This window comes from Diceros bicornis, chromosome 31 (assembly GCF_020826845.1).
Source record: "Diceros bicornis minor isolate mBicDic1 chromosome 31, mDicBic1.mat.cur, whole genome shotgun sequence".
Taxonomy (NCBI): Eukaryota; Metazoa; Chordata; class Mammalia; order Perissodactyla; family Rhinocerotidae; genus Diceros; species Diceros bicornis.
Genome location: NC_080770.1, coordinates 35,649,131 through 35,665,848, shown reverse-complemented (window position 1 = coordinate 35,665,848; position 16,718 = coordinate 35,649,131). Strand labels below are relative to the sequence as shown.

The 16,718-nt window shown below is 40.5% G+C and overlaps 1 protein-coding gene and 1 long non-coding RNA gene across 11 annotated transcripts in view; both read right to left on the bottom strand.

The window, feature by feature from the left end:
• The window catches only part of LOC131395253 (ral guanine nucleotide dissociation stimulator-like), a 149,604-nt gene that overhangs the window by 24,808 nt on the left and 108,078 nt on the right, over window positions 1–16,718 (bottom strand). For 4 of the 10 annotated variants that reach the window (XR_009216320.1, XR_009216317.1, XR_009216319.1 and 1 more), the window contains 3 exons: window positions 12,414–12,535; window positions 12,119–12,256; window positions 10,972–11,376 (listed from right to left, as the gene is read on the bottom strand). The exons of 1 other annotated variant lie outside the window; for it this stretch is intronic. The gene's annotated coding sequence lies outside the window, so the exon portion shown is untranslated. Of the gene's footprint in view, window positions 1–10,971; window positions 11,377–12,118; window positions 12,257–12,413; window positions 12,536–16,718 lie in introns of those variants that run through there. 5 more of the 10 variants (XR_009216314.1, XR_009216312.1, XR_009216313.1 and 2 more) reach the window with 2 other exon arrangements.
• LOC131395258 (uncharacterized) overlaps window positions 1–16,718 on the bottom strand; it is a 172,265-nt gene that overhangs the window by 89,211 nt on the left and 66,336 nt on the right. The gene's annotated exons all lie outside the window — the stretch shown is intronic.

The following is a 16,718-nucleotide window of genomic DNA, read 5'->3' as shown; positions in this document are numbered from 1 at the left end:
ACATAAGCAACAAAAAAAAAACAACAAATTGGACTTCATCAAAATGCAAAAGTTTTCTGTATCACAAGATACTATTAACAAAGTAAAAAGGCAACCCACAGAATGGTTGAAAATATTTGCAAATCACATATCTGATAAGGGATTAATATCTAGAATATATAAAGAACTCCCACAACTCAACAATAAAAAAACAACCCAATTTAAAAATGCACAAAGGACTTGAATAGACATTTCTCCAAAGACATAAAATGGTCAGTAAACACGTGAAAAGATGCTCAACATCACTAAGTATCAGGAAAATGCAAAATAAAACCACATTGAGATACCTCTTCACACACATTACAATAGTTTTACTCTCACAAAATCAGAAAATAACAAGTGTTGGCAAGGATTTTGAAAAATTGGAACCCTTGTGCTTGGATGGTGAGAATATAAAACTGTGGAAAACAGTATGGCAGTTCCTTCAAAAATGAAAAATAGAATTACCATATGATCTAGAAATTCTACCTATGGGTTCTGAAATAACAGAAAATATATTTATGGATCTCTGTCTCCAGTTCCTGGCACAGAGCTCCTAAAATCCTTGTAATTTCCTAAATGATAAGAACACTAGGAGCATCTCTTGTTCTAATATTTGTCTTTGACCCCATCCCTGACACAGAGCTCCTAAAACCCTTGTAATTTCCTAAGTGATAAGAACACTAGGAGAATCATTTGTTCTATTGAGGCAACTCTGGGTGGGCTCCTGGATGGGGGCTGGTCACCAGAAAGACCAAGCCCCGATTAGAAGCTTGGAATTTTTAGTCCTATCCCTTATCCTCCAGAGAGGGGAGAGAGGCTAGAAACTGAGTTAATAATTGATCATGCCTACGTGAGGGAGCCTCCATAAAAATCCCAATAGAATGAGTTTCAGAGAGCTTCCAGATTGGCAATGACAAGGAGTGCTTGGAGAGTGGTGCACCTGGAGATGGCATGAAAGCTCTGTGCCCCTTCTCACATACCTTTCCCTCTGAACCACTTCCATCAGGCTGCTCTTGAGTTATATCTTTTTATAATAAACTGGTGATCTAGTAAATGTTTCTCTGAGTTTTGTGAGCCACTCTAGCAAATTAATCAAACCCAAGGGGGAGGTTGTGGGAATCTCTGGTTTACAGTCACTCAGTCAGAAGTACAGGTAAGAGCCTGGGCTTGTAACTGGCATCTGAAGTTGAGGTGAGGTTGGGTGGGTGTGCAGTCTTATAGGACTGAGCCCTTAAAATGTGGAATCTGATGTATCTCTGGGTTGACAGCATCAAATTGAGTTGAATTATCTGACAACCAGCTGGCATTCCAAGAATTGCTTGTTGGAGGTGTGGGGAACCCTCTCACATGTGAAAAAATGAATCTCAGAACACCATATATGGGTATAAACCCAAAAGAACTGAACACATATATAAAGACATATACATACACCCGTGTTCTTAACAGCATTATTCAAAATAAGCAGAAGCTGGAAGCAGGCCAGGTGTCCATAAACGGATGAGTTGACAAAAATTGTGGTGTAAAACACAGTGGAATACCATTCACCCTTAAAAAGGATGGAATTCTGACACATGTTATGACGTGGATGAACCTTGAGGACTTTACGCTAAGTGAAGTAAAGCCAGACACAAAAGGAAAAATACTGTATGATTCCACTCATATAAGGTACTTAGAGTAGTCAAATTCATAGGAATAGAAAGGAGAATGGTGGTTCCCAGGGGCAAGAGGGAGGGACAACAGGGAGTTGTTGCTTAATGGGCACAGAGTTTCAGCAGAAGGTGAAAATAGATCTGTGGATGGTTGGAGGTTATCACTACACAGTTATGTGAATGTACTGAATGTCACTGAACTGTACACTTAAAAATGGATAAAGTGGTTAATTTCATGTTATGCATATTTTATGACCATTTAACAACATTAATTATTTTCAACAAATGAACAAACACTAGCTACATGCAATAACATGGATGAATATCACAACCATAACGCTGCATAAAAGAAATTATATTCAAAAGGCTATATATTTTATAATTCCATTTATATAAAATGCAAAAAAGAAAAAAAACCGAGGTCTAGCTTCCAGTAATAGTGGAGTAGCTTGTTGAACTAACACTGTCACAGATAACAATGATAAAATCTGCACGAAATAGTATATATATTTATATAGAATCATGTATCTATATGTAATACACATACAATAAATGTGTATATGTATGTATGCATAAATCTCTTCCAAAGGCAAGCAGAACCGAGGGGGAGTCTTCCCTTGAATCATGGGAATTTTACCAGGATATGTTTGCAAGCTTGAGTGTTTTACCTCAAAGCATTCCAAAATCTGTACATGGCCCACACAGGGGAAAAACTATAGTATTACTTGTAATGTTAGAGGATGTCTTTTGGGGCTGGCAGAGTAGCTGGAAAGTTGGGGGAGAAATTTCTGGAAGGGAGGGAACCACAAAGAGGAAAATCTTAAAATATGTATGAAAGTCTGCCCCCCACACACACCAAATTGGCAGATCTTTGAACAACACACATGCAGGGTAGGCCCCAGAGGGCCTAGTGTAAAAACAGAAGTTGGAAGATGAAAGAACTGAATGAGGATTTCAGCTATGCCCGTTGTAAAGGAGATAGGATTGGAGTTTCAGTCCAGCCAAGTTAACTCCCTGCTAGAAAAATAACAACACTCTTCAAAGGGATACAATAGAATCCAGAGTCTCTATAACATCCATGGTTTCCAGTACATAATTTAAAAAATCATGAGATTTGAAGAAATAGGAAAATATAATCCATATACGACCAAAAGTGGGCAGTAGAAACTATTCCCAAGGTGTTGCAATTAGCAGACAAGGATGAGAAAGCAGCTTTTATATAGATGATCATGGTGGTAAAGAAAAATATTCTCATAATGAATGAACAGATATAGAAACTCAGCAGAGAAATGGAAATTACAAAAAAGAACCAAATAGGAAGGTGAAATACAGAAAATATTTTTGAGTTTACCGGTAGATTAGAAACATTAGGAGAAACATGAAGATAGAGCAATAGAAATTATCCAGTCTGAAGAAAAGAACATAAAAGTTTTGAGAAAAATGAAGAGTGCCTTAAGACCTGTGAGATGAGTGAGTCCCCATCAGAGAGGGGAGAGACAAAAAATTAAATGAAGCAGAAAGGCAAATCAATGAGTAATAGCATAAAACTTCCAAAATTTCATGAAAAATCTAAAATTTTAGATCCAAGAAAGTCAGGAAACCCACAAAATAAAATACAAAATAAAACCATACCTAGGCACATGATAGTCAAGCTGCTAAAATCCAAAGATAAAAAGAAAATCTTGAAAGCAGTCAGGGAAATACACATATACAGGGGAAGACATTACATACAGGGAGAAATAATATGAATGATGGATGATATATTATCAAAAGCAAAAGAGACAAATCAACAACAAAATGACATCTCTCAAGTGCAGAAAGAAAACCCAAAAGTCAACACAGGATCTGTATTTAGCAGAACTCACTTTCAAAAAGGAAGCAGAAGCCACAATAAGATACCGCACACCTATTAGGTGGCTAAAATAAAAAATAAAATTGCAAATACCAAGTGCTGGTGAGGACTAGGAGCAACTAGAACTGGGAATGCAGCATGATAGTTGTATTCGGAAAACAGTTTAGCAGGTTCTTATAAAGTTAAACATACACTTATTATATGACTCAGATATCCCACTCCTAGAGATTTACTGAAGCAAATTGAAAACTAATGTTTAAACAAAAATCTTTGCGTGAATCTTCATAGCCATTTTATTCATAATTGTGAAAAGCCAGCAACAAACTAAATGTCCTTCGTCAGGTGAATGGAAAAGATACTGTGGTGCATCAGTACCTTAGAATACTACTGGGCAATAAAAAGGATAAACTCTTGATTCACACTACAACATGGATGAATCTTGGATGCATATCTCTAAGTGAAGGGAGCCAGATTCAAAAGGCTATATAGTATATGATTCCATTTATATGACTTTCTAGAAAAGACAGCATTACAGAGATGGAAAATGATCAGTGGTTGCCAAGGGATGGAATGGGGGAAGGGGTTGACTACAAAGAGACAGTATGAGAGAATTTTGAGAGTGAAAGAAACAGCTCTGTGTGGTACCGTGGACGTGGATACATGACCATAAAGTTGTCAAAACCCATAGAACTGTACACCACATAGAGTGAATTTTACTCTGCAAATTTTAAAAATCAATCAGGATGCTAGGGAACTCAGATGGAATGCAGTGACAAATGAACCTCACTGTATTACAAGCATGTGACATAACCACACAGAAGGGGTGGGGATGAAAGGTCCTGACCTAAATAACTTTGGAAGACAGTGTTTTGATGGGATACTGTAAAACTAAAGTACTGTACAGAAACACTGTACTCTAGGTGGTAAATTTGTTTTTCATAAGAGTATGGATTAGCGATTCTGAAACTACTTGACACATTAGTAAATATATTGTAGATAACTGGAGTTAAGTTTCTCACTGTTGGTGAAAGAAGTTACAAATAAACAAAAGGAGAATGCTGGAATAAACTCTGTGGTGCTGGATTGGAGTTGGAAGTATCAATATGAATCCATGACTCTTTTAATATATCTATCCAGATAGATAGATAGATTGATTGATATATCGATAGGTAGATGTGTATACCTGAGTTTATATTCATTCATACATTTCCAAGCTCTGCTGAGAGGGTCTAGAAGCAGTGACACCCTAGTATCAATGGGCACACCTAGCTCCCAGATTTTGGTTTCTAAATATCATTCTCCAATAAAAAGAACCAGGTTTTCTTGGAGAACTGGCTAATTCTAGATCTGGGGAGGGGAAATACAATATGAGCCTGGAGCTTCTTGTATTGCCAGAAAGTAGGAAAGTGCTTTCAAAAAAACACAGAAAATGATGAGATGTGTCAAAAGGAATCAATCTTAAAGACTTCCCAATGGCTCAAGCTGGAAAACTGGGAGCAACAAAATAAATAATGGTAGCATTGGATTATTACCCAGAGAATAAAATAAATATCCATGAGTCTGTACTGATATAAGGAAGATTAAATAAGAAAGGAAGAAAGAAAAAAGGGGGGGGGAAGAATAAGAGAAAGAGAGAAAGACAGGTAGAAGGCAGGGAGAGGGAGGGGGGGAATATTCCTCACATAATTCCAAATAATAAACGCTGCTGGATAGCATGAAATAGCAAATCGTCACTAGAACACCACAGTAATAATTACTGTAGGCAAGACTGACTGATGAATGCAAAAACTGTGAGTGAAACTTAGAGAAGAAACAGTACATTTGCAGATCCTCAAAACATTTCCCTCCCAATACTAAACATTTTTCTCTTAACTTCTTTAAAAGACCTATGACTATTTAAAGAAAAATCATAACACTGTATTGTGGGATTTATAACATGGGTAGATGTAAAATTTATCACAACATAGCACAAAGGACAGACAGAGGTAAATGGAACTGTTCTGTAGCAAGGCTTCCATATTTTACGTTGCTTAAACTGGTGCACTATTAAGTCTAGGACAGCTGTGATATGTTAAAGATGCATATTGTAATCTGGATCAACCACTAAAAACTGCAAAGGTGTGTCACTTAAATGTTAATAAAGGAATTAAACAGCACACAAAAAGTGTTTGTACAAGAATGTTCACAGGAGATGACCTGCACGTCCCCAGGAGGAAGACGAGCCCACTTTGGGGCATCCACAGAGCAGAACGCCCTCAGCCGTGCTGAGGAGCAAATGCTGACACACACGTGCTGGGTGAGTCTCATCTACCTCGTGCCGAGGGAGGCAAGCTGGACAGAAAACAATACACGTGGGCTGATTTCTGCCAAGATGAACCTATGGTGAAAAAACCAGAACAGTGGTTGCCTCGGGGGAAGGAAAAAATTGCCTGGGAAGGAACAGGAAAGAGTTTTCTGGGAGTGATGGAAATACTTTATTCTTAAAGGAGTGAAGGTTATATGGGCATGTTTATTTGCCAAAACTGTACGATTGAGATTTGTGCCTTTCAGTGTGTGTACATCTTACCCCCCAACACATACAAAAAGGACTAAAAGAATAATACAGTGAGGTGAGAATGGGATGGAGTCTGGATAAAACATAAAAGGCAGATGATTAGTAGTTGTTGAAGCTGGGTGACGGGCCTACTATGCTATTTTGTTTATTTTGTATATTGTTTAAATTGTCCTGTAATAAAACACTTGTATAAGAAGACAAACTCGATATACAGTGTTTGCTGGTAAGATATTGGTTACCTTTGGGGAGGAAGGGGGGAGAAAGGGATTGTCGGGGCCTGAATGAAGCTGGTGCTAGTTCTTGGTCACACAAGTGTGTTCACTTTGTAATAATTATTTAAGGTTTACACGGATGACCTCTGCATATATTTCTGTATGCATGTTATACATCAATAAACACTTTAAATCCTGCATATTTGCACAAAGATACTAACTCAATATCTGAGAACAACAGCAGTGTTTTGTTTTAAAGTGGAACACGTTCACTCATGACATCATCAGATGGATTTTAATACTCCCAAGTATCTGTTAATGCCCTCACCCTTCCTTGGCATCCTAGATCTTTCCATTTTTGCCTCAATTTGGCAAGTGGCATGGCTTTGAATTTTTATGATGCAATCTTTTTCCATCAACGTCCACCCCCACAATGATGCTCACCAAGGCCTTGACATCTAGCACAGTGCAGTGATCACAGCATGCACTCAAGACCTGTGGGACTGGGTTGAATGAGGAAGAAAACGAGGAGCAATGATGTTCATAACTTATGTGTAGGTGCCATAACGTGACTTAGGAAATTGGTAGGATTTTTCGATAGATTTGCTATGTCTTCTAATTTTTCCTATTTAAAACAATGGGAAGTAGAGTCTCAGAGTTCTTTCTCAGAGAAAGTCTGACATTTCAGGCACAGATTACTGACAACTATTAACGGTATATGACTTTCCCACCTCATCTTAGTTTTAAGTTTTTAATTCCTTACCCTGGAAATGACCTAACTTAGCTTCTTCCAAATCTTGCAGTAATACTGATGCTCCAGAAAGTTGGGCCATGGATATTCTGCTATTGCGTGTCCTCCTTGCAAAGAAGTGGAGCTGCACATCCACCAGTCTAGAAGGGTGTGGTGCTGTAGTATTTGGAGTCAGTCAGAGAAGCTAAATGGAAAAACGACTCAAGAGAATTATCGCTATAACCCCCAAGAGCAACAAATTATTTTGTTTAATTATTTTGTGATTCTGTGGATATATTTAAAAAGAGATATTAAAACTGGTTCCCAAGGAGCCAGCCCTATAGTAGAGCAGAAATTGCATATTACCTTCCTACACAAACTTCCCTGACATTGTGGGAAGGAACAACGGGAAGTTTCAGTGCTGTTGCCTGTGTTAATGAGGCCAAGGAAGTCCAGTGAACAAGGCCTGTGTGCAGCGTCGGAGAAGGGGCTTGCGTGTGGTCCCCTGAAGCGGCTTAGGAGTCACTTACCAGTGCACCTAATTTTCCCATCTGTATATGCAGGAATTGGGGCTGTCCACTGTGATGTTTTCTCCTTTTTATGACATGGCTCACAGCAGTCCTTCTAAGATGCCTGACCAAGGTATAGGCCCTTCAGGCAGGCGGGGTCCAAAGGGAGGATCTCTTCAATGACCCTGACCATGGAGTCCAAAGGGAGGATCATGGCAGCCTGGAGGGATGGAGGGGATAGTAGGACAAGTGACCTTGAAAAGGCAAATTCCAGGATCCCAGTCACCCGGTATTTCCATTTTAGATATTGAATTTACATTTCAAGTACTGGCCAGGGAGCTTCCACGAGGGCTGCAAGCATCCTCAGCAACAGCCAGGCTGGTGAGCCCCACCCCTACCTGAGTCCCGGCCTCAAGGGATGCAGCCCAACCACACTGCGCATACTCCAGGCGTTGGGCAGGGCATGGAGGGTGGGCGTGGTAGAGAGAAGAGGCATGATAGAGGGTGGGGTGGACAAGGAGAGGAGTGGGGCCCAGGGGTGGAGGGACAAGGAGGGAGTTGGGGCCCCTAGCTCTGAATGCTGGGAGCTTTTGTCTCTCAACCGCTCCAGGCTGGGAGCTTGCAGGACTACAGGACTACAACTCCCTGGATGCTCTGGGCACGGGGCGGTGCCTAGCCCTGAGGGGAAGAGCAAGGAGGTGTGCTCTGCCCTGTGGTCCTGCACCTGCTCCACGGGGACTGAGTCTCAGAGGGATGTGACAGGATGAGAGGGACCAAGGAGTTAGGAGGGTGTAGCGGCTGCATTGGCAGCCGCGGGCCTGCATCATGCAACTGCTTTTGTCCAAAATTGAAGCCGGACTCATGTTTATTCCACATCGCCTCCGTCCGTTGCTTGATTCCTCCTCCCACCTGCATATCTGTGGGTCTTTCCACAGCCTCCTACTTAGTCCAGTGCCAGGTGCTTCTCTAAAGTGCTTATGGGAACTGGTTTGACATCCCAGAAACTTTCCTCTGCCTGCTGCCATCTGCCTTCTCCAGCCAAAGTGCCATCATTTCATTAGCTTTTGGGAGAAATTCGCCCTGTGTCCCCTCTTGCAAGCACAACTTGAGAGCTTTGCAGGGTGGTAACAGTGGCTGTTGCTTGCCTTTTTCACAGAAGTGGAAGTTGAGGCATCCGTGAGGTTAATCATTGGTTTCCCCAGGATCCGCCAAGGGCAGAGGAGAACAACCCAATTCCCAGGCAAGTATCTAGTAGAACATTTTCACCAACCCATTCCAGTGCAGGGGCCTCTGAAACAGCATCCTTAAGATGAGAATAGCTTAAGCATTTTGCCATTTAGATTGATAGCCTAATCTCAGCTCAGGCCTGAGTGGCCAGTCTCTCAGGGACACGGGTGATGACTCTGATCCCTCAGGAAGAGACTGGTGGTCCATCTTTGGGAGAGGGATGTTCAAGGTAGACAGTACTTGGGCAGCATTTGAAACCCATCAGCTTTAACATCTCTGCTTTGGATTCTGGCAAGTTTCCAGGATAAACACGCCTAGGGATAGTCAGATGTACCATATTCTATAAAAATTGTTTAGAGTATTGAAAGGAACAGAGCATAAAATATCCTGCTTATTTGCAAAAGATGAAATGCAACCAAGACCTTGTTTTTTTCTTTTGTTTTGTGAGGAAGATCAGCCCTGAGTTAACATCCATGCTAATCCTCCTCTTTTTGCTGATGAAGACTGGCTCTGAGCTAACATCTATTGCCAATCCTCCTCCTTTTTTTTCCCCAAAGCCTCAGTAGATAGTTGTATGTCATAGTTGCACATCCTTCTAGTTGCTGTATGTGGGACGTGGCCTCAGCATGGCCGGACAAGCAGTGCATCAGTGTGTGCCCGGGATCCGAACCTGGGCCACCAATAGCAGAGCACGCACACTTAACCGCTAAGCCACCGGGCAGGCACAAGACCTTCTTGTTAATTTTTTTCTGCTCATTCTCTTGCCTGTACTGTACGCTTGAATGCAGAAACAAAAAACTTGAATTGCCAAATTCTTTTTTCCTGAGATTGGTAAATTAACTTAAAAGTCTTATTGAAACTTGTGGAAGAATGGTTAGCAGCTTTCATGATTTATGTCATCTCTAAAAATCTGGGCGTTGATCTACATGAAAAAAAGTCCTTGTTTATATTACACATCCCAATAGGTTACATTTCTGATTCCAGAATGTGGGATATTATCAAAACATCTGAAAAACCTGGTCATGGAATCTAGACCCTGTCACTTTGTCAAGAATTTGCCCCTTTATGAATTAATGACACATGAATTCTTTAACATTTTTGTAAAGAATGGAAGAGAAACTCTGTAGTGTCTCTGAATGTGGCAAGATGGGGAATTCTCATTAGACCACATCCTTGGGTTCTTCTCTTGTGTTCAATAGGCCCGGGTGATAGTCTGTGTGGTCAGGTGCAGTGCGACTCCCCCAGGCCCCAGTGTTCCATCCTATTCTGGCCTGTGCCTTCTTCAGGGGGTTCTGATTACACTCGTCCACAAGGGTTGGAAAGAGACATTGTAACATGAGGATATTGATCATCTTATTTTTTTTTAAGTCTTTTTTTTTTTTTTTAGATTTTATTTATTTATTTTTTCCCCCCAAAGCCCCAGTGGATAGTTGTATGTCATAGCTGCATATCCTTCTAGTTGTTGTACGTGGGACGCGGCCTCAGCATGGCCGGAGAAGCAGCATATTGGTGCGCGCCCAGGATCTGAACCCAGGCCAGCAGGAGCAGAGCGCATGCACTTAACTGCTAAGCCACGCGGCCGGCCCTCATCATCTTTAAACAAGGATTAATGGAGAGGAAAGTCTCAGGGTGTGTGTGCTCCGATGTACTGCTGTTGGGGTGTGGCCGCAGTGAACACTCTGCTCCCAGCAGTCCCCACAATGGCTGTCTCAGACGTTTGATCTCCTGGTGCCACCACAGCAGCTGTTGACAGAGCTGGGAACTCATCGTGGTTCAGTGTCTTCCTTCAGATTTTGTGGCTCTGACCCTCCTCTGCTCGCCCCCTTCCGATTCCTATCTGCTGCGTTGATTGCTTTTAGTTGTTTCCTAGGAGCCACTGTGTGTAACTGGATTTCAGTGTCTTTAGGGACCCACCCTCACTACACGAGTCACTGTACAACAGCCACTTATCCTGGTGTAGCCCATGTTCATCCTCTCTAGTGGAGCTGTGAAGAACCTTGCTTACTCGGAGCTCCTCTCACTCTCATGCTGCTGGGGCTGTTATGAAGCTGAGCATCTCATCTTTGGTCTCATCAACATTATTCTTTTCATTGATTATTCTGAAGTCGGAGACGGCTTTGTTAATAATATGGACACTGGCTGTCACAGGCACTTTTATGTATCTTCCCCAACAGGTCTGTGAAGTAGGCCTGTCATCCCCATTTTACAGGGGGGGAAACTGAGGCTCAGAGAGGTCGAGTAGCTCCCTTCACGCAGTTTCTTGGTACATTTTGAGTCTCCTCCTGGAACTCCACCTCTCAGGTGTGTGCACTTAGCTGGTGTTCCACTTTGTCCCTCTCTACCAGCCTCCCCAAAGGCACATGCTCCATCCTGAGTCCATTGTCTGCTTGATGGCAGTCACCCTGCACAAACAGGCCCTGGGCAGGGAATGGACTAGTGGGGCGTAGTCCTCCAGCTTACCTTGGGCATGTTCTAGGTTTATTGTGAGAGCTGGATCAGTGGAAGATACTGACCGTCACTCACCTGGAAGGTTTGTTACGTAGAAATACTCCACTGACTTTTTGCAGGTGTCATGTCTTCTTTGTCTTCATTGCTCCTCTGGGCTTTCTCCTACAGTCCGTGCTGTGCAGTAACATACAGTACAGAGACTGGTGAACATAATACTGTTGCCTTGCACCAAATGGTTACATCACTCATTTTTCTAATTATGAAAGAAATACATATTGTAAAAAAAGTCAAAGTACACACATCTATATAAAGTGAAACCCACCCCTTTCATCCCCTTCCCTGAAACTCACTCCCCTACTCAGAAGCCACTATTGTTAACAGGGTGGGGTTTATTCTTCTGGAAATTTCCTATGAATTTATAAATACACATAAAGTATTTTAACATATATTATATAACTACATCGTTTTGCAATTTGCTGTTTCCCAAATCATATATCATAGACGTCTCCCCTTATCAGTGCACATCATTCTAACTTACCATTTTAGATGTTTTAGAGGTATTCCAAAGAACAGGAATACCATAATCTGTTTACTTCTTCTTTGATAGAAATGGGATTACATCCAGTTTCACTATTATACATAACGCTGCAGTAAAGATCCTTGTATGGAATTAATTACACTGTTATTCAACTGCTCAATTTGCTTTGTTTCCTTTTAGTCAGAGACTATGACGTAACATTTTCATGGTAATTATAGGGAAATTAATTTTATCATGGAATAAATACATTTATGGGGAAACTGGACTTCAAGGTCATCCATCTCAATATTCTGGAGAAAAATCATGAAACTTAGAAGGTGTGCTCCATCACATTCTAACAAGTCATGTTAACAATTTAAAGTTGAATGTTTGGCTAACCTCTACTGTCTCTCTTCCGAAGATGGATGACTTTTTCTTTTCTTGGAAACTTCTGACTCCAGGGGCTCTCAGTTTGGCTTCAGAGAGGATAAGATATTGGTGTTGTATCTGTTTCTCTTCAGCTGTAGGTTGCATCTTCTAAAGATCATAGAATTGAACATGGTCCAATCGATATATATGATTTGAGTCAAAAATTCAAAGTAATGAACCTAAGAGAGGAATCTATAACTTGGGTTCTTAATAAAAAATTTCCTTTGATATCCCTAAGTTTCTGTGATTACTAGTAAAAACTCACCTATGGGTGAAGAGATGTAGTTCTTCTGGCAATGTCTGGCTTGAACATCCATAGTTAAGGCTGCCACACCCGTAGGTAGATTAGACTTGATCTTTTGATGACCTCTACCCTTGGTGTTTGACCTGGGAAAAATAAGAATTTAAAAAAGCTGCTGTTATTAGCACTCAATGCTAGAAATGCCCATTAAAGAGTGAGTTTGATTTGGTAAACCAAAGGGAGTATAAGCAGAACAAAGTCTTTAAAATCTCTAAAATTTCAAGAAATTCTAATTTTTTAAAATATAACTCTATTTTTGCCACAGTACAAACTGTGTATATATGAATAAAATATCCCTCTGTCCATTTCATAACTTGTTTCCATTGATTTGATGGATTTATCCTCTAATCTGGATTCCAAGTGTGAAAGAACATCTTGGTCCTTCAAAGAAAAGAAGCCATTGAAATTTGATTTTCTTTTAGCTTGGCATCCTACAGGTTTGAAGAATAAATTATCATGTAATGATACAATGATTCTGAAATCTAATTGTTAATTAGAGGGGTGTAAAGGATGATTGAATGGTGTTTCTTCCCCATGGTCAGGGGTATTGTACACATGGACGTGTAAACATGATTTAGGAAGCTGCTTCAACTCCGTGACATCCCTGAGAAGCACAGTGCAGGAGGATCTAGGCACACAGCCATCTGCCTCGATCTCCTGGGTTACATGTAGATCCAGGGGTCTTGAGAGTGGCTTCAGAGCAGCTAACTTTTATCTATTTCTCCCCTTCCTTCTCTCCAGCTTATCTCAAACAGTCTTGACTATTATATTTTAAAGTAAGACCAATTATAGTTATTTACATGAGTTTCTTGTTTATTATTGCAGAGTAATAATCAGGCATACCATTAAAGATCATTTAATTGACCTAATTAAATTTGTTGTACCTTATAATAGATTAGAACACTGTTTAGTTCAGTGTTTGATATTCACCAAATGTGTTAATCTGCTTACAACTGCCATGTGTCTCACTCTTCTTAGATGTGCATCTTTGGCCCATCACAAGATTTTAGTGAATGAAATCATCATAAATTAAGATAATGTACTGTCTTTTGGATGATAAGGAGGCATATGTGTCCATTTTGGAAATATGCCCATCTGTCTTTGCTCCCCATGGGAAGTTTCTGATCACTAGGTCTCCAGGTGGCTTGCACAAGCCCTAGGTCTGTAATAGTTTGGTGCCTCTCCTTCTACTTGGGGTAGAAATAAAAGAGATCAGAGAGACTTATTAAAGTTTTGGTTGCATGAAGTCTTCGATGAAGAATATTCATACATATTGTTCTGGATAGCTCTCTGTTCCTAAGAGTACTAGTTACATTAAGGGCTTGTCAGGAACCGTGAAAGGTATGATATTTTACCTTATCTGCAAGCTAATAAGTCAGCTTATCATGGTCTTATAGATGCTGGCAAAAGAAACTAGACCCATGGGTCAGAGACAAAGGACTTAATGACACAACAATACTAGTGGCCAGAGTATCAACATTTGCACCAGTTCACTAAATCCCACTTCCTACAGGGTGATACACAGTGGGCCAGGTGACATGCAGAGGGTTGCAAGAACTCAGAGCTTAAGGAACTCAAATCTTTGATAATGGGCAGGAAGTCTGCTGACCTTTGCCCCAGGGAGGGGTGTTATTTCTATTATATTGGGCAGTAAGCAAGCCTGTCCTTTGCTCTAGAGGAGGCCACTATTTCTATCTTCCAAGGCTGACAGCTCTACACACATCCTTGAAAAGATATCCTGGCTTCACTGGCTTTCAAAGATAAGCTTGACTGAGACTCGATCATCATTCAGTTCTTCTGTTTCCTTTATTGAGATTGTGCAAATATGCTCTTTTCTCTGTAAAGTTCACTAACTTTATTCATACATAAGGGATAGTTTTGGTTTTATTTATTAAGTTGAGATTTTCGTATTAGAGCAAATGATGAACTATTATGGGTTGGATCTGAAAGTATGCTTTTCCAGGATAAATGTGAAAGAAGATCAGGGCTCACACAACTCTGCCACAAGGAGCTGATAGCAACTCAAATGATTTTAATTTGAATACTCTTTTGTACAACTTTCTTCCATCTTCCTTCATCCTCTCTGCTTCCTGTAACTCCCATATAGGAGTGGGGCAGTTTCAAGGATTCACTGAACTCCTTTACAATATTCAAATCATTTTGTCTGTTGTGTTTTTTTAATTGAGGTAAAGTTGACATACAACATTATATTAGTTTCAGGGGTACAACTTAATGATTCAATGTTTGAGTATATGTCGAAATGATCAGCACAATAAGCCCAGTTAACATCTGTCCCCATATATAGTTACAAAATTTTCTCATGTGATGAGGACACGGCGTATTTCAAGATGCAGAAGAATCAACGATGATGTCATACTTTTCCATACACAGCTTGATGAATTAGGACATAAGTATACACCCTTGAGACTGTCACCACCATCAAGGCCACAAACATATCCATCACCTCCCAAAGTTTTCTCTCACCTCCTTTATTACTATTATTCTGTGGTAAGATCTCTTAATATCTACTCTATTAGCAAATGTGATGTATGCAATACAGTCTTGTTACCTGTAGGCACTATGTCGTAGCCTACATCTCCAGAACTTATTTATCTTGATAACTAAAACTTTGTATCCTTTGACCATCAGCTCCCAAATTCTCCATCCTCCCAACCCCTGGCAACCACTATTCTAACCTCTGCTTGTATGAGTTTAACTATTTTAGATTCCACATATAAGTGAGTATTTGCCTTTCTCTGTCTGCCTTATTTCACTTAGCCTAATGTCTTCCAGGTCCATCCATGTTGTCAAAAATGGCAGGAGTTGCTTCTTTTTTCAAGGTTGACTAATATTCCATTTTTTTATCCTTTCATCCATCAGTGACATTTAGGTTACTTCCGTGTCTTAGCTATTGTAAATTAGCTGCAATGAACATTAGAGTGCAGGTATCTCGCTGAGACCCTGATTTCAATTCCTGTGGGTATATACTAGAAGTGGGATTGTTGGATCATGTGCTAGTTTTCATTTTTGGAGGAATCTCCATACTGTTTTCCATAATGGCTGTACTAGTTTACATTCCCACAAGGGTTTCTTTTCTCCACATCCTCACCAACATTTGCCACCTTTAGTTGTTTTGATAATCGCCATCTTAACAGGTGTGAAGTGATAGCTCATTGTGGTTTTGATTTGCATTCCCTGATTAGTGATGCCAAACACCTTTTCATACACCTATTGGCCACTAGTATGTCTTCATTGGAAAAAGTCTATTCTGGTCCTTTGCCAATTTTTTTTTTTTGCCTTTAATTTTATTTATTTATTTATTTTTCCCCCAAAGCCCCAGTAGATAGTTGTATGTCATAGCTGCACATCCTTCTAGTTGCTGTATGTGGGACGCGGCCTCAGCATGGCCAGAGAAGCGGTGCGTTGGTGCGCGCCCGGCATCCGAACCCGGGCCACCAGTAGCAGAGCGTGCGCACTTAACCGCTAAGCCATGGGGCCAGCCCCCGTGTCCACTTTTTAATTGATTTTTCTTTTTGTTATTGACCCAACACAAAAAAAGAGAACAAAATTTTCAGGCATTATGAGTGCTTCCCAGTTGATGCAGATGGTTTTGTATTTACAGTGGTACCAAAAGATCATGTTTCGTGCTTTTTCTTCAGCTTGTTATAAGACCAGCAGTAGCTGCGGCATGGCAGATAATCGGGATCTTCTGGGTTTGGAGGTTTACAACATAACTAAGTGGTAAGGAATTTTTTATTATTCCAAGGAAATTATTGAGATCATAGTCCATGGAATCCAGGATTGATAGGGGTAGGAGGAAATTAAGGTGAGGATCGGTGATCTGGCATTACTTCTTATCTTGAGGCACAGGTATCCACTGTATGAGTGTTTGAATAAAAGTATTAGATATCAGGAATTTGTGGTAAGTGAATATGTTTTCTGAATTATTTACTTTGAACATAACCATTTGGATTATGTGAACATCTGGGATGTGGGAGTAAGTCGCTAACAAGGGCTGGTTGACAATGTCATTATTGATTTCACTTCTATGAACACCGAGTGGTCAATGGATTAAGCAAATGAGTAGTCAGAAAACACAGAAATGGTGGGATTTGGGATTTAGTAAAAGATTGGGGACCCACTGTCCTGAGATGGAGTGCCAGGACTTGTACAGTTGAGAGTGACAAGGACAAGAAAGGAATAGAAACACACTCAAACAAGGAGGGGGTGTTAACAGGATGGAGGGAGAGAAATGATCTGGAGTAGCCT